This window comes from Gobius niger (assembly GCF_951799975.1).
Source record: "Gobius niger genome assembly, chromosome: 20".
In the NCBI taxonomy this organism is placed as follows: Eukaryota; Metazoa; Chordata; class Actinopteri; order Gobiiformes; family Gobiidae; genus Gobius; species Gobius niger.
The window spans coordinates 25055394-25074279 of record NC_136871.1 but is presented as its reverse complement, the minus strand read 5'-3'; the positions used below and the strand labels follow the sequence as shown (position 1 = coordinate 25074279).

At 41.8% G+C, this 18886-nt stretch overlaps 1 protein-coding gene across 2 annotated transcripts in view; it reads right to left on the bottom strand.

Annotated features, from left to right (window-relative positions):
- Positions 1 to 18886, bottom strand: part of LOC306979389 (voltage-gated potassium channel subunit beta-2) — a 168635-nt gene that overhangs the window by 142074 nt on the left and 7675 nt on the right. The window contains exon 1 of one of the 2 annotated variants that reach the window (XM_079578309.1): positions 15397 to 15553. The exons of the other annotated variant lie outside the window; for it this stretch is intronic. The gene's annotated coding sequence lies outside the window, so the exon portion shown is untranslated. Of the gene's footprint in view, positions 1 to 15396; positions 15554 to 18886 lie in introns of those variants that run through there. 2 annotated transcript variants of the gene reach the window in all.

Here is an 18886-nt window from a genome sequence, read left to right as displayed (position 1 = left end):
ACTGCGAGCGCCACACCAGAGTGAGGGTTTTAGACCATCGATGTCGAAGCAGAAAACAGCAGTGCACCAACATAGGTTCCATTCCAATCGATTCAGGCTTGATTACTGTGCCACCCCCGTGAACTAAAAACACTGTATCTAACCACTTTTTCCACACTATGCCACATGCACACAGCCACATGCCCACGGGTAACTTAACTCTAAGGTCTAGCCAGGCCAAGATCTGGGGTCACACTGTGTCTCCTGCCATATTCCTCAACCACATGGTCCTTTTCTCAGAGGAAGGTCACAGTGGACTGATGACAGTGTGTAAGGAGGAGATGACGTTGTTCGCATGCCCTTATCTCACGCCGCCTATGGGCTCCAGCTCTGAGCTCTCACACCTATCATTTTGGTGTTATGTGGTTATATTTTTGCACGAGGCCAGCCCCATCCCCTCAAGGACGGTGGCAAAAGAGCAACTTCTAAATGCACTCACAACATTGACTCACATCATTAAAACAGATTGCAGTTTGTGAAGCCCAACAACCGCACACACATTTCCTTGTGTTTAAAGACAAACAGGCTTCAAGTTCCATGCAGGAACCCAATGGCAGCATATACAAAACATGGTCAATGCAGTGAATTCTGAATAGTGAATATTTGAAAAAATATTTAGCAAAAAATAATTAAAAGTGCTAAATTAAGGCGAAACCTGGGAGTAGCCCAAAACTTAAATAGATCTAGCCCTGGACTAAGCAAAAAGACATGAATAAATGTAATTTGATAGACAAGAACCGCATAAGACCCCAAGTGGTGTCAAAAGCAGACCACGTACCACTGTTTGAGAATCACAACCAAGGAAAGTAATTCAGAACAACACATAAAAAGAAAAACACATTTTTTTTTGTCATTTATTTGCCATTTTTGTCTCTGGCTACATTTACATGATCAGAAAAATCTGATAACTAGGGGAATCAGATAATCAGATCGGATGAGTTTACAGTCTCTTGGTTCTATATGAGCCAGTGCGAATTTGTATTTTTAGAGCAAATAAATGTATTTATATTTTTATATATATATTATATAAATAAATTTGATTTGATTTGATTTGAACCCTCTCTTCAGTCAGGCCCACCTGCAGAACCAGGTGGAATGACAGCGCCTCCATATTTGGACTTGGAGTCAAACTGCAGCAGCTTCTTGTGCTCGGTAGCCAAGTGGATATAGCCTGGCAAAAGCCAGACTGACTTTATTTATATTTATAAATACATATAAAGACAGTCTGGAATTGTGGTAATAGGATGCAATTTCCAAATCGAACTGGAGGCGGGGCTAACGATCGCGGTTTGAACAAGAGCGAACCAATCAAACACAAAGCAACTTACGCTTTGCGTTCACGTCCTCCGCCATGATTGTTTGTATCCACACGTGCAGTCGAGTAAATGCTCCGGTGAAAGCCCTCAGAGCAGCTTCTGCTGTGGCTTTAACGGCAAGTCCAGCTCATTTAAAACAGAAGAAAGGGCACTGGTAAAAGATCGCTGTGTGTGGCCGCCGCCATCTTCACTGTTTTGATTGCGGGAGGCGCGCAGGTGTTTATGGGAAATCCTGGCGCAGAAGATGACGCACAGTTAACTCCCGCCTCCCGCGCTATGATTGGCTCTGCCTGGTTTTGCCGGAGCAAGAGATTCAAGCGAGATTCAAATCACAGAATTCCAGACCTTATCCCCATGTGTCTCTTAACATGGAGTTATGCTGTTTATATGCCTGTTCAATAATATGAGAGCTCCATGAATCAGATTATGATCAGATTTTTGGTCTCTATGTAAACATAGCCACCATAGCAATGTACTGTAGACTAAAAGAATTGTGTATGATCCACAAGAGTCATGCAGCTCTTATATGCAAATATTTAGCACTTTCTATGCGCGACCTTCTCAATGGAATAAGGATTCAGTGGTAAATACTGAATCCAGGTGGCATTCTGAGAATGCCACCTGTTTAAACACCTCATAAACCCACCCAAAATAACCAAACACAGGCCAAAGTGAGCAGTAGAAGAACACAGGGCAAGGTGCACAATGTGCACAACATTATAACTGATTAGAGTCAGTAACACAATAGCTGGCACAGGTTTGAGAGTACTCCAAATGTGTATTCAAATCACTGCAAAATAAACTGCCTGGGAAACATATGTTTGTATTGTGGCATCCTTTTTTGTCATTTCAGATTTTTTTGAAAAATCAAATATTGTCCATGTTCAAATGGCAAAGAGGCATAGACTGTCTAGGACAAGGTAGTACAGATATGTGTGTGTGCGCGTGCACGTGCGTGTGCGTGCGTGTGTAATTAGTACTGCTGAAGCTGACAGAGAGTGTATGTAATCCAACATTTATGAGCTTTTTGTCATTATATTACAAACCTATATCCTGCTTACAAACATCAGTACATTTGCTAAATGTACTGATGGTGTTCAGAAGTTTCAGTAAGCTTGTTAAAAAGTCTTTCTAACGCTACAAAAATCTAATATTGTGCATATTGTGTTTTTTAATTTTTAAATGAAAGAAAGATTTTCCAACTATTTTTACAGTAGAAATATTAGTTTATTAGCAGGGCTGAACATGGAGAGCAAGGCCCAAAGCAGGATTAAACCAAAAGTCCAAAAGTTCTAAGTACTGCACCCAGATACCAGTGTGAACCAGAATGTGCTTAAACCAAGGCCAAAAAGGAACTAAATCAGGTCTAAACTAGACTATTCTTGGACTAAACCAGATCTCGCTTAAGCCTCCGGAGAGCGACTAAACTGTCAACAAACCACAGTTTCTGATAAGCATTTCCTTGGACATGGTAAGACATAATAGGATAGGTTCAGGGTTAAGTACCACTACCTGCTCATCCCAAGTCTTCCCAGGGCCAGAGCTCCAAAAACCCAGCCAATTTATCCCACGCTGAATGCTATGGGGAAGCCACACGCCCCCAGTCTGTTCTTGATTTACAGTCTATACTATTTCAGAAATAAACCTAGTTTTGTCAGAACCTTTCATAGCAGCACCACAAAGAGATGCCAAATATAGCTTCAGAATAGGCTTGCCTAAAACGATTCTAATCCTATGCAAAAATAGTGTTTGATATCCAATGTAAAACCATAGATCCATCTCAATTTTGTGCAGAACTAACAAACATTTATCCGTGAACAAACATTTGGTAAAAATCAATAGAGAACCGCCTCAGAACAACTCATTAGTTGTGTGTAGTGTCTAAATGGTTTTGTGGAATAACTCCAGCATGTTGCATTTTAAATCTCGGTGGTATTGGTTTATTGTTATGGAAAGTACCACATATTGCACAATCCCAAGCTTGAAAGGACTCAAACCAAACTGATTTTGTATAAAAAGAAAACCAGATTAATACAGATTAAAGACTGTGCATGGGCCAGTTGTAAAGTGTGATTCACAGGTCTACCGGCGACCACAGCTGATGTGAGGGTGAGTGTATCTCAGTCTGATGCATCCTCCTCTGGATCAGCTGCTCCCTGCTCTCTCCGTGTGGACCGTCTCCGTCCCGCTCACTCACTCATGAGGCACAGGGCCCATCACTACACACATCTGAATCATTCTGAAGGACATCAGGAGTCACAATACTCTCGCAATACACCTCTGCTAATGCTACAGGCAGGATACAGTCTGTACAAAATGAGATAACACTAGAGATGCACCGATCCAGCTACCAATACCAATACTGGGGTTCGAGTAGCTGCCGATATCTGATATTTACCGATGCCAAGAGACGTTCTTAAAAGTGGCTTTCTCTGAGTGAAAAAAAATGTATTGAATCTTCTCCATTGTAAGATCAATAAAGTCATAGGTAAACTCTTGGATAAACATTTAACAAGGATGACTTTTCTACACTAAACATCCTTGGGTATATGACGTGCTTTAGGTTACATTAATATAAAACAACTCACATGTGATCGGATCATTACAAACATGTTAGATCAGTTATTTGTTAAACTAAAATACAAACACTTGGCTTCAGCAGTGGCCGATTTTATTTTATTTGGCAACTTTATGCATCTCTAACATAGTTTCAGACCCGGCCTTAGTCTTCGTTAGCATTAGCATGCTCCCGCTAGCTTTAGCATGCTACTGCTAACCACAGAATTTTGCGCGGCGAACAAAAATACTTTTGCGAAGGTTAAAACTAACCAGCATGCCCATATTCACTTAGATTTAGGTGGTAAAAGTCGTGTTTTTAAGGTGTTGAGAGCCAAAACTGTCATCGGTTCAGTATCACATATTTGTAGCCGATACCCGATATCGTATTTTTTCCAGTATTGGCTCCGAGATCCGATACCCCTGTCGGATTGGTGCATCCCTAGATAACACACTGTAAAATAAGTTCAAATAGGCTAATACTTAAATGTTGGTAGTACAAATATCACTTTTGTTGATTTTTTTGATATTTTGGCCTCCTTTGTTAGTGTTGTTTTTTAGTTTTTAGAGTGAAAAGCACCAAGCACATACAGACTCCTGACTCTCTAATGGCTACATGACAAAGCGGACAATGACTGTACAATAACTGCACATAAATGTATGGATGCATCTGAGCATGTTTTAACACAGTCTCTATAAGAGGACAGGAGCAACCCACACTCTATATTCATCGTCCTTTCTTTTTTCACAGCAAACACGTTACATCACCCCTTATACCTTCATCCAGCCTTAGTGCTAAAGAGGTCAGGCAGAAGGAATGGACAGATGACCCCGGGCATGAATGGTTAATATAATGCAGTTTATTCATGTGTCCATATATGCTGCCGCTGTTGGCCTGGGCAAAGCAGTCATAGAGAAACACAGGAGAAGTTCAAGTGTTTGTTTACTGTATGACTGCATCCTCCAGGCTATAGAATAAGGAGCTTGGGTTTAAGAAATAACAACGTTTTGCAAGTTGTTTAGGATCTGTAAAATAGTCACAATAATTACTATACTCTGTAAACGGTGTCAGTTCATTTAGTGCTTTTCCACTTATTATTAACGTATTAGGCACAGCTTAGCATCGAGGAGCCGCTCACCCATTCACACTCTCATTCATGCACCAATGTACGCAGACACTGGGGGTAAGGTGGGGGAAGTATCTTGCCCAAGGACACAACAACAGAAGCTGAGATTCTAACCGCCAACCTCTCGGTTAATCACATGATGACTGACAACAAAATATGGAAAGTGAAAGAATAATATGCTTTGTTACTGTTTCAATGCAGCCAACGTGACAGTAATGTAGAATGTTTTTTATTTGACCTTTATTTAAAGGTGCTTCATGAAACTTTTTATGGGGAAAAAAACGACAATTGACCTCAATAGACCTTTTTGTGACCCAATTGTGGTGCGGGTGGTCAGCATGGCGGCTATACTTTCAATCATAGTGGCCTGTACAATGCGCCAGGATCAATTGTTTTGTAGGTTTTGTGGTGGGAGGGTCTATCAGAGGTTTTCATATTTTGTATATAGCCAGTTTTTGAGCATTGGGCTGAGGCTAATCAGCTGTATAAAAAAACGCTGCATGTTTTATGCAGATACAACACAATGATACGCACGACCGGCGGAGATGAGCGGTGGAAATCGGCGGCAATGAACTCTTTTTTTACCTCGTCAACCTGCTCCACGATTAAAGAATGATTCAATGACTCATTCATTGAATGATTCTTCTAGAGTAACAAACTCGTTGTTTGTTACTATAGTATTGAGACTGTTTTGACACACGTGTAGTTTGTTTTCAACGCACTCCAGCACATACTGATTGGCCAGCAGCCAAAGGAAGCAAGGCTCGGTCATTCTGACTGACGAACATGTCACTCAAACAGTAGAGGCTCAGGGCAGAAAAAAATGAAGCCCGTTGTGGTTAGGTTACCACAGTAGCCAATGGTAATAGTGTGCCTTATCCACTCAAACAGCCGCTGAGTCACGGAAAAGGCAAATATGCTCCAATAAAAAGTTAGTTTTTCTTCCCATGAAACTATTGTACATGTTTTTAGAGGTAAGGGAAACCAGAGCACCCAGAGAGTGGGAGTGACCACTGTCCAGACAGTGTCTGCCACCTATGGTGCAGAGTTACTGGGTCAAGCTCTTTGAAAATACACCATTCAACTAAGTGGGAAATAACTGACTCAAAAATGATGAATTTTGTGTTTCAGTTCAGCAATCGCTGACCCATATGTGTAAGAAGTGTAAAAGTGAGTTTTCATGCCTGAGCCAGGATAATGTGCCCAGGTGTTACGGAGCTCCATCTGTACTGTTACATTAGTGGTCTAAACTGTGAGGCTGCCAGCAGGACGTGTGTGGGACAGAAATGTGAAAGAGCCGCCTTCTACAGGGATTTAAATGTGCGCCTTTACCTGGAGTGACTTCTAACATTGGGATATTTATGGACTCTTCTCCCGCAGTGTGCCCTTGATCTCGCTCTACACTGTAACAGCAGCTTCAAGTTAGACAGTCCTCCTTTATTCCCATCCCAGATCTATGGCTGTGACCATTTGAAAGAAGTCAACAGAAGTGGCACAGTTGTTATCTTTTTTGTTGTTCAGCATGGACATCAGGCAGCGTAGTGTGAATGTCTTGCCCAAGTTGGCTCAAAATACAAATGAAGTGCTTATTGTATACAAATGTTAGAGTAAATGTAGCAGGGGTGAACAATAAAACCAGCCGATATTACTCAAGCAGAAGTTAAAAGTGCTGGTTAATAAAGCTAGTCAAAGAGGTACTACCCTAAGTAGGAGCCCCAAATCCACCTCCCTCCACCAAAGTATAAAAAATACAATGAAAATAAAATATGGACATGTGGCTGCAAGGCTGATAAAGTCTGGGATAGACCCATTCGCCCTCCCCAACTGCATCACACAGACAAAAGTAATACAGCATTGATTTATGATGATGAACTGAGCTGTAGTTCTTATATCGAAAAGTCCAATTCAGGTTAATTCAGTCACATGCATAATTAAGGATTCCTGTACATGTTTCCACATAGTGTCGTGCCTCCCACAGTGCCATCCATCTGCTTCACAACCTGTTTTAGTTTTCCCACCAAGAACAAGTGCATCACGTCTAGGGCTGAAACGACTAATCGATTTATCAATGACTAATCCATTACTGAAATAATCGACAACTATTTTAGTAATCCATTAATCGTTTTCTGGTTCACACAGACTTAAATCGTGCAAAAATGACATAAAAAATGTAGTATTTTTGATGAAAACCTACTTTGTTTTTATAGTTAGGGTCTGTACTGTTTTGTTCATTGTAAATTTCATGAATAGAGCCTCCAACAAACATTTCCCTTTAGTTTAGTCCATCAACACATCCTCAAGCAGCGCCACTTAAGCGATGTGTGATAAAAAAATGTAAATATAAAACGTTCCTACACCATTCACAGCCAAGTGATTAATCGCATAATCGGAAAAAATAGTCAGTAGATTAATTGATTACAAAATAATGGTTAGTTGCAGCCCTGACCACATCTGACATGGCATTTAGCTACAACAAAAACTTGGTGTATGGAGTTTAGTGCAAATTCATATAATACAAGATCTCTAGTAGTAGTAAGATAATTGGATATAATGAAATTAATGAAAAGTGGTCACTGCTAGAGTGGTCCAAATAACTGATAATGATCAATAGTAAAACTCATAACTAGCCAAATACAGTAACTATTTGCATATTGTTTTTTCCGATTCAACTACCGTCACTTCCTGGTCATAATCGGCCGACTGGGTAATGCCAAACTGGTGCTGCTGTATCAATCACGGGTTGTGCCGATTAAGACGCATCACATGACTCGGCATCAATATGGCGACCTCCAGCAGCAGCCACTAATCCCGCGTCTGCGTAAGACTGATGGTTGTGATCTTTAGCCAAAGAAGAAACTGAGTCAAAAAGTTGTACTGTAACTAATATGCCCGATTACTCCATTATTAGACTATTCTACATCAAGTATGGAGTATTGAGTTATTTCTTCAAATTGCGTTTTAAATTTTAGCATTGTGACAACACTACTCACTACCATATGAGCAATAACTCTACACATGAAAAACTTTGCAAAAACATTAACCTTGCTCTTTACAGCTTTCATAAGCAAACATTATAATCACTTGTGGTTTTCTTAAATTAATTCATTTATAGGGACAAGTGTCAATCAACATTTACAACAACATTTATAGCTAAGGCTAATTTGCAATATTCATCCCTAGATAAATAAAACATACATAAATAAATGTACAAGCACCAAAAACTCCACATTGATGTAAGACACAAATGAAGCAAACTGTCCAATCTGCTACGCTTAAGTATAACATTTCTTACAGATTCTCTGGCTCAGGGTTGTCAAAAAAAATCGATTCCTCGATCGTAAAATCAATAGTAAAATTGGTATGGAAGCTAGATATTCATTGGAGCAGGTGTCGATACTTCCTGTGTTTCCTAAGGGCTGCGCACAGCAGGGTTGCCAGGCCTGTGGTGAAATCGCGGAATTTGGTGGCTTTTTGATCAGGTCCACGTTTTCTTTTTTTTGCCTTGTTTTTTGCCTTGTTCAATGTAAAATGGGCTATGTATATCTTATTTTCTAATCAAAATCAAGAGAAGGAGAAAGTGGCAACCCTGGCGCACAGAGCGGTTCTTGCTCTGCTGCCTAGAGTATAAGTACTCACTTAAACTCTGAGTAAAATTCTAAAACTAAATGCATCCATTGTCAAAGTGTAGGATTTGACTACTGGTGCTGTACCGGGTCGAAAGGAGCAGCCGTTTTTATAGAAACTTTAGAATTAGCAAGTGTTGCAAATGTTGGCTTAGCGCCTATTCATCTCTATGGCTTAGCCTAGCCGCTTCCATTGTTTTACATATATCAGTTAGCATTGGATATTAAGCTGCTTTTTCTCCAAAAAATTCTCAACCAAATGAAATGATACCAGTGTGAACTGTGTAGTTACATGTTTCCTATCGGCACGAGACTCAACAAATTAGACCTTTTACAGTATGACAATCATTTCTCAAGAACATGATCAAACCAGATAAACTAATACACTGTTGAGTATTCAGCAATGTAGATGATACAGGGCAGATGGAAAAAGAGACACACGTTTTGTGCACAGCCGTGGTATTGAAATCCAGAATCAAGTTTTATTTTCAGTGTCGAAATCGACTTTTTAGTATCGTGACAACAAGTAATGTTGTCACGATACTAAAAAGTCGATGGCTACAGACCCCACAGCATTGTGTTGCCATGTCTCTCATGTGTGCATCAATGACCACAGGCTTCTCAGACAGAGCTAGCCCGACAGCTCAGTTCACACACATGTCCGCTCCAAAAGTCAGGGCTAAATCCGTCCTCACACTTGCGCTGCTGTCTCCATAATTTAGATGTTTGTCTTTACTGTGTCACTGTGCGCCGTGACCAAGCACACATCGGCATTTACTGCTCACGTCTGAAACTAAACTGAAGCAGGGGCTCAACGACAAGGCTGCAACTTCAAGTAAAGACGAAGCCTTCAGCAACTACAGCCCCGTTTCCACTGCCATGACCCAGCACGGCTCGGCTCTACTCTGCGTGCATCTACCCGGCTTTCAAGCATTCCCACTTTGCGACAACACCTATAGGGCCAGGTACTGTTATAGAAGCCTCTTTTTCAGAGGGCCAAAGCGAGACGGTTGTAAGTTTGCTTTAGCCACTGTTAGCTTAACATCATGCTCAGCATTTTAGCTGCTTCTTCCCTCTCATATTTGACTTGGAACTTCTGAAGACCTTCATAAACTCGTGTACAAGCGCCAATCATACAAAGATGCACGAAGGATGCTGGGGCCTGAGATGAGGTTTAGAGAAAGACCGAATAGCTGATTCTTAGACTTAATGTCTAAAAATCAGCTATTCGGTCTTTCTCAGGGGATGAAATGATGGCTTGAGAAAGAGGCTGCAGATGATAGTGCTACAGGCTGTACAAGTGTATCATAGAAACTGTCCCATTAAAGGACTCTTCAAAGCCAGATATAAACCTGGGACACAGTACTTGAAAAGTGCACTCCGACTTCCCCGAGTTCGATCCTTCCTCCATGTTGTTCCATTTGTGGGCTTGATCCGAAAACACTCAGGCACCGCAAATGGCCATTTTAAATCTCTCTCAGGGCTGAAAGATAAGCTTTTTATTAGCCAACCAACGCATTATCCAGGCCTGTACAGCAGTATTTCACGGATAGTTCTATCCATTAAAAAGATTCATTACGTTCTGAAGAGTGCAATATAACCTACCTAACTCGAATGAACAGTGTGGTATTATAACAGTTGACATGACTGACCAGAAGAATTGTCAATGAGTGAAGCACAAAGTATGAGAAACTGCTGAAAATGTAAGGGGTGTGCAATGACGAGGTAAGTCATGTTGGGCTTAAAGGAACAGGCCACCGTTTTTACATACTGACATATGTTCTTACCTGAGCTTAGACGAGTTGATCCGTACCTGTCTTGTCTTTGTGCGTGCACTCTGTCACGCAAAACGACCAAAGATGGTGTTAGCATTTGGCCTCTCCCAATGTATTCCTATGGCTCCAAACGGGGGTGAAGTTGGAGGCTGCCAAGCTGTTCCACGGGCACGCACAAAGAACAGGCAGGTACGTATCAACTCGTCTAAGCTCAGATAAGAACATATCTCAGTACGGAAAAACGGTGGCCTGTTCCTTTAAGGTGACATGGTTTAAATTGTAGTGTACTATTGAAAAAGATCAACATATAACATACAAGTGAGCATGCATTTCAAGGATTGTGCAACGGTGCACATGAGAATGACAACACAAGAAGAGAATAACATCTTCAAAATACAAAGATAGCAGAATAAATTGACAGAGCCAGGCAATAAACACCAGTGCAGTGTTATGTTTTGCCGTACACACAAACTTTGCAAGCGTTTGGGAACCAGTGGCCCACACTTGGCCCTGGAGAAGAGATTTATTTTTTCTCAAAACATCTTAATTTTCGAGAAATGTCCAGCTGTTTCAAGTTATCAAATTCCAGTAGGGCTGTGCAATTAATCGAAATTCGATCACGATTACAACAGTAAACGATTACAAAATTAGCATAATCGCAAAAAATCTATTATAATTTTTCTTTTTTTTTTGCAAAGCAGACTTGCGTTATTTCAGGTCGCTGGGATTATTTTCCCTTCGCTTTTCACGTGCCATGGCTCATGCTTTTGTCTGGCATAAAAACAAACAGCGCTGTGTGATGATGTCATCAGGCCGCACTGCTCAGTTTACTTGTGCAGGTGTGAGGGCTGGCCAGCAGGGGGCAGGTGTGAAACAGGGACCTCTCTTTAATCAAGGCGTACTTGAAACCATTTGTACTTTTATGACGGTCCAGAAAACATAAAATGTAGTGTAGTGTTTTGATTAATAAATAAATAAGATAAATATAGACTTTTTTTTAAAGGCAACAAATAATCGTTTGAATAATCGTGTTTTCAATTATGACAAAAATAATTGTGATTATTATTTTTTCAATAATCGAGCAGCCCTAGATTCCAGTATAAGTTGTATACATTTAAGGTTAAACATACATTTTCAATTCCTTGTTTCAAAGATTTATGATCACCCAACATTAAAAATGAAAAAAACAATCACAAACAATACTCTGTCTGCCGTTTGACATCACATGACTATTGTCTACAAACACATGTCACACGGCATTTGAAATCACATTACAGCCGACCACCCGTGCTGTGACTAAGCTGCAGCTGTCTATCTTCTTACAGACGCTTATGGCTAAACCATTAACGACTATACGGCTGGTGTCATGGAAAAATGGATTTAACATGTTCACATGAAAAGATCTTTCCAGAGCATTTATGAAATTATAACACAACCAGTGTGTTAATGAAATGGATTACTGCCGTTTAAGTGAACAATGGGTCTGATGTAAGATTGCTGCTTCATGGACAAACAAGAAATGTCGTCTAACGTCCCTTTAACTCTTTGCCTGCCATTTCAAGGCTTGTTTGCATGTGGTTGGTACTGGTGCAGGCAACGGTTGCCATTTTTATATTAGTAATTTCCGTTTTGTGGCAGTCAAAGAGTACTATACCTGTAGATAGCCTGATTTTTTTTTCCAGTAGTGGAATGAATTTTGTTTTGTCCTCCTTTTGTATATTGTGAACTCGAACATTTGTGGGGGAAACGCAGTGCATCTAACCATAACCAACTGAATCCATTTCATGAAGTTTCAGGCGACTTTTTTTTAGCATTTCTGTGAAAGTGACCCTGAAAAGTGACCCTGGAGGTTGTGAAATGTGCACATAAACCCGTCCCTGTGAAGAAATGGGATGCTCCAAATGTGTTAGTTAGCAAAAAATGTGGCATCACGCATTTCAGTACAGCCATGTGCTAAAAAGAATGGGGAATGCCCAGGTGGAGGGGACACACCTGCTCTACATCCCATGATATATTCACTGAGTTTGTGCGTCTGCGCCTCAGTTTATGTTCCTCTGTAGTGTGTTAGTGTGGTGTGTGCAATGCCCGCGGGGGGCTCCAAAAAAGGGCTAATGAAGCTGGACAGGCGCTAACGCTCAAATGCAGAACGATTTGCTACTGAGGCCAGTTTAGGAAACACCCCAGAGGAAGAGCAGGCCGGACGGGCAGAGGAACAGAGAGGGCTGTGCAGTATGTTTTTTTTTTCTTCACCCAAACCCTTTTCTGAAGAAGTATCAACTGTTGGTCAAGTCATGTGACACCTATCGACACACACGATTGATACAGCGTTTCATCCCATATGTCATATTGTGGAATGTGAACTCAAAATCATTTAACCCATTGTCATCTTAAAAAAAAAAAAAAAAGCATGACATTGGTATCACAAAAAATAGAACTGTTTTACATCGCTTTTACGTGAATCTTTAACTAGCAATATGTGGCTACAGCGGCATAGCTTGTATTACACAGCTTTTGGACAGAGAATGTGTCAGCAGATCTGATAATGCTGTTTGAAAGAGCTGAAGCCAGGAAGGATGTCCAGCTATATTGTATTGCTTTCCCTGATACATTTTAATGCACTGGCACAAACTGCATGACTATCAATATTGGCAGCAGACTTACAGGATTCTTCTGCCAATTTTAGACAGCCACAACTGGAATGATGGAAGACACGGTGTCTCATTTGCATTAAGCTAAGCAGCACTTCTTAATAGTACTATAAATGATGAATGGTCGCTTTATTCTAGCCAATTCTTTGTCACTAGCTGCATGTTTCAATTAACTTATTTTTTATGTATTAAGAAATGTGAATAAAATATTGTCTACATTTATGTTAAACTAGGGTTGTTCCGGTACGTACACACTGGTATCGGATTACCCGAGTACCTGAACCAAAACGTGTTCAATACATAGTGTATTTTTGAAATGTTTGGAACAGAACTGTACATTTCTGTTCATTTCGTTTTGATAGTGGAAGCAGAGCATTAGCAGAAATGAGTACGCACAAGACGTGATATCGAACTAGTATCGGCAGCCACTCTGAGCTTACAGGGGATAGATGCAAGTTGGTACTTTTATACTCCCTACTGCCACCTCAGGTCTTACGCGTAACTGCAGCTTCTATATTAAGCTCGTGCATGACGGCACTTCGGACCCGCATTAACAACTTTTTGGTGGCAGTGCAGGATTTTAGAGGCAGTTGTGGTGAACAGGTCTTACCTTAGGACCTTGCTGGAACATGTAGGGGGAGGAAAATACATCACTTTTACATTTTTAAACTCCATATTGTCCCTTTAATGCAGAACTAACTAACTCAAGCCCCTAGAGGCCATAAGCGCCACTGCAGGTGTCTCATTAATTGTCCATGAGAGAAAATATTAAGCTGACAAAAAGGACAAAGGGAGAGAGGGACATTGTACATTGTGCAACAACTCAATGACACAATGGAGATAAACTTGGCTGTAAACACTGCTAAAGTGGCGCTAGCCTGCAGCTAGCTTTGCCTGTTAGCTTCTTCTTCGTGATTCTATTAGTGTGTATTTATATTGTATGCATATATTAAGTTGCAATTGTGGCTTTCTGCCCAGAGACACCAGGGAGAGATGAAAGACCCCCCAAATGATCCCATTAACACATTAACACTGTTACCCCCAGAGGGACTATGGAAAGGATTTATTAAGGTAAACAAGTTACATAGTACTGCTGTAAGTATCAGTATGGGAAACAACACAACACACACAAATAAACTCCCATTTGTCAAGGATATACCCTGTCTAAGGCACAAAGCAGAATACTGAGGCTCCGGGTCTGCTGACAGAGATAGAAACATGCCAGATAAGAAGGGATCATTGTGCCACAATATGCCACAAGTCACAAGTGTGATGCGGAGGAAATGTGCTGCCACCATCAATACTACAGCTGTTGTTTCCTTGGGCAAGACACATGTGATGGGGGTGGCTACGCCCATGATTCCCCTGGTTGTAGAATGGCAGCCAGGTAAAGTGAGTAATAAAAGGGACTTAACTTAAGAAAACACTTCTGTGACAATGAAAAAGAGTTTTTGTTTGAAAAATCAACAAGGATCTACAAGGATTGATAGAGCCAAATACCTGCAGAATGATCAAACACATTTTCTCCAGCTTTCATAACAGCAGCAGCAGCAGCAGCAGAGAAAGGGCACTCCTGCGCACAAACCTGCTTTCTGCTTGCGACTACCCTCCTCTGCATTCAACAGCTTATTGCACCAAACTCTGCTAACGCATGCAGCCTCTGCCTCTCCGCCTTTCCCCTTGGACCAGGGCCCACGGGCAGACAGGCGAGCATTCCAGAGCGCACCGAATGTAAACTACTGGACCGCACGTGAATAAACCAGCTCAGAAGCAAAACATTGAAATGAGATGGTAACACGGATAGCTGTCACAACGCATCTGCTGCAGTAAACACAACTGCGACGGGAAAAGTTGTGAATCTTCGCTTTGGGGGATAGATACTGCAACAGATGGTAATGCAACACCAGTAGGGCAGGTAAGGTGAAAACGAATGACCAGCCTCCCCTCTTGCATGAGTGCACCTTTGCATATTTTTGTAGGTGACTCTGAGTACGGCTATTTTTAAAAGTCTTTAAAAATCCGTCCAGTGCGTCTGCGGCAGAAATTCGCAACGACAGAACATGCATTATACATGAACGGCAATGAGAAAAAGAGAAGAGAGAGACATACAGTGTGCTACGCTATGCAAAGAGCGCGCCAATGCAGCTACAACAGAGGGAGATGGGTTACCTCGCTAGCATTTCAGCAGCGAGAGTGGAGGAATATATATAGAGAGGCTGTTTGTTTGAGTGGACCGGCGTGGCAGAGCAGGGGAAGAGCAAGAAAGAGAAGCTTCAAGACAAAAAGATAAACACAAAGACGCAAAAACCCACCTCAGTCTGCTGCCGAGTCCTGACGCAGTGAGGAGACACGCAAGAGGGGAGAGCCCGAAAACAAATCCGAGAGACAGGAACTAGACGGAGGGATGAATGAAAGATGCTTTTGTCTGATTAGACGAACACACAAATGTGATGATGTGAGACAAACAAACACAAAAAAGTGACAAAAGACGCAGACTTGAGACACGGGGAAGAAGCGGCGGTGAGTGTGGGGAGGGAGAGAGAGAGAGTGAGTAAATGTGTGAGCTCGCATTGAGGAGGAGAGAGGAGATGCATTAAAAAAGGAAACCACGGCTCCTCCCGCCCTCCTGCGACCGGCTCCACGCGCAGATCCCAGTGCTCCGTCAGCATCCCACAAAAGAGTGTATTCAGTGAATCAGCCGGTGAGGAGAAAGAGCGTGAAGAATGGGATGGGGAGATGCAGCAACGGACTGTGTGGGAACAAGGAGGGAGGGGGTCTTCATTCAATTTAGGTTTAGAAAATAAACTGAGAACGTCAGACTCATTATCGATTAGGCACTTTTCTGATCGTGCACAACTTGGTACGTGGTTAACCCCGCTATGTCCTTTCAGTGCAGTCTTCAGGGAGCTGCAATGTTGGCGTCTGCATAGAAATTGGAATTGAACTTGGAGAAGTTTTTGTCGTCGACTTTGGTTCTCTTAAAACTATATTAACACAACGGTTTGTTGGACTGCAGGATCAAACTTAATCCTCCCGCCAGGTGATTCTGACCATCAGCTTAGCTCGACATTTGCTGAGGGGTCTCTGGGGGCTACACTGCGGTCACCCACTGCTCCTTACTGGTTGCCACAGCAGCATTGAAGGATGGGTCAAATGCAGAGGACGATAAAGTGGACCTTAAAGGAACAGGTCACCATTTTTACATACTGAGCTATGTTCTTACCTGAGCTTAGACGAGTTAATACATACCATTTGGCCTCTCCCAGTGTATTCCTATAGCCCCAAACATGGGTGAAGTTGGAAGCTGCCAAGCTCTTCCACGGGCACGCACAAAGACCAAACAGGTATGTATCAACTCGTCTAAGCTCAGGTAAGAACATATCTCAGTATGGAAAAACTGAGATATGTAGTGGCCTGCTCCTTTAACCCTAACCCTAAAACTGCATATTGTCAATGTCAATGTCAATTTCATTTATAAAGCACATTTAAAAACAACCATTTTCGACCAAAGTGCTGGACAAGAACAGTAACAATATATACAATAAACACAATAAAACTTAAACACAGGTAATATATAAAGGCACAAACTGTGTCTGGTCTACATGGAACCGAAGGCCAAAGCAAAAAGATGAGTTTTTAATTCGGTTTTAAACTCCTCTACAGACTGAGCCGAGTGAAGAAGGAGGCGGTTCCAAAGTTTAGGGGCCACTGAGAAGGCTCGGTCACCTCTGGACACACGCCGGAACAGACAAAAGGAGCTGGTCAGCAGGACAGTAGAGCTGCATCAGTTCTGACAGATACTTAGGTGCCAGTGAGTTTAGGCATTTAAAAACTATCAGCAGAATTTTAAACTTGATTCGAAAGGGCTTGCGGCATTTTGGACTCCCTGCAGGCGCTGGAGGGATTTAATGTCCAGCCCTGTGTAAAGGGAGTTACAATAATCCAACCTTGAAGTGATGAAGGCGTGGATCGCCTTCTCTAAATCTTTTTGTGGCAAGTAGGCCTTAATTTTCGCAAGAAGTCTTTGTTGGAAGTAGCTGGCTTTTACAACTGATCCAATGCGTTTTTTTAAATTTGAAACAAGTATCAAAAGTCACCCCAAGATTTTTAACAGTGGGGCGGATAAAGGAAACAAGAGGCCCAATAACACTGTCGGTCTTTAGGCTAGGTTTAGGTTTATTGTGGTTTATTAAAAGGAATCAAGTAGAGGAATAGTCACACTAACTTAGGTGTATATTTATATTTCTGGCATAGACCTCTATACTGGTACCATTCAACAAAACACAATTTCCACTTTGTTCTTTCAAGTCCAAAACCAGTCCAAGCAACGAGCTATTACTGCCAAAGGATTGGCTGTAGACACGTCAAATAACAATGCCGATAAACAAGATTTAATCACGATTCAATTAAAACTTGATTCACTCCACAGCCCCAGGTTAAATGTGCATTAAGCATTTGCAGACACTTAACATGCCAGAGGGTGAGAGCTGGATACAAGTATCGTCTGACAAAGCGATGCGTCTGACATGTGTTCAAGCTCCACTGAGCATGTTTCCTTTGAGAACGATATTCCTTCTAATCCCATCCACAGGAGCACTTGACTGGCTCATGCACACCTCCACAGACAGAGAGTGGGAAACCGAGGATCTCTCTTGGCTGATCAATAATGTGGTATGTATTACTGTACAGCAGAGCAGACCTACCCTTGTTCTTACCATCAGGATTCTCATAAACAAACTTCCTCTTCAAGCACTGCACCTACCAGTTCACTGATAACATTAGCATGACATGCACCTACTGCCAGATCACAGAGCTCAACCTCTGAAACCTGCTCCAATTCCATAAGTAACCGGGGTGCTTCTTCTCTGAATAAACGCACCAAGTAATGTTTCTGTGCAATAACAGTGCCAGAGCGTGAAATCTTGCATTTTTGAGGCTGTGTTTAGACTGCCTCACCATTTGTTTTAGTGTTTGTTTTTGTCCATGGCCCAGAGGGACAGGCCTGCTCCGCTGTTGCACACCACGGCCTGTGCCTGGCATTTCTCTTTTAGCCCAGTCGAAGCATATCCATCTTTTCCTGCCAGACTCTGTCCAAGCAGTAGCACGGCAACGGCAAGAAGCACTCAGGAAAGTCCACCAGACGGACTGCAGAAGGCCAAGTCGTGACTGCGCGCACACCGACATACAGTATGAAAAAGATGTCAGCATATGCAGAGCTCATAGCAACCCAAAAAAAATCATTCTATGGGCTTGAAAATGGACTAAACTAGTATCTACATGGTCCCATAAGTAGTCGGAAAGACCATTGGTGTACAGTTTTCAACCACCAAGTCTAAAAAAACAGAAATATTTTGATGTTACAGAACACTTTAGGAGTTTAGACAGGCTGATTTAGCTTCTATTGAGTTGACTGAATGCCTCTGGGGGCTCCTGTGGAAAAGGCCATTAGAGTTTTAGTGCAGTCAGTCGGCCGCACTGGGATTAGCACACATGGAGAACAGGGCACTGACAGGTTTTCACTAAACACCACAGTCTGGGGAATTAGCCTGATACTGTTACTCACCACACTTGAGCCTCATTCTACTGTCACACAACAGCAGAGGGACGGGCCAAATATCCAAATACAACCGGGCAAAACATTATGACCACCACTGATAGAATGTCTTGCATCACCTTTCTTAAACTATGGCATCTGTTTGTTACAGTAGGCTGCAGTTTCTAAACCGGGCAAAGCGGCCATGTTTTTTTGTAATACATTTTAGAATTTTAGGAATATTTATCCGTTTGAACAAGAAATATCAA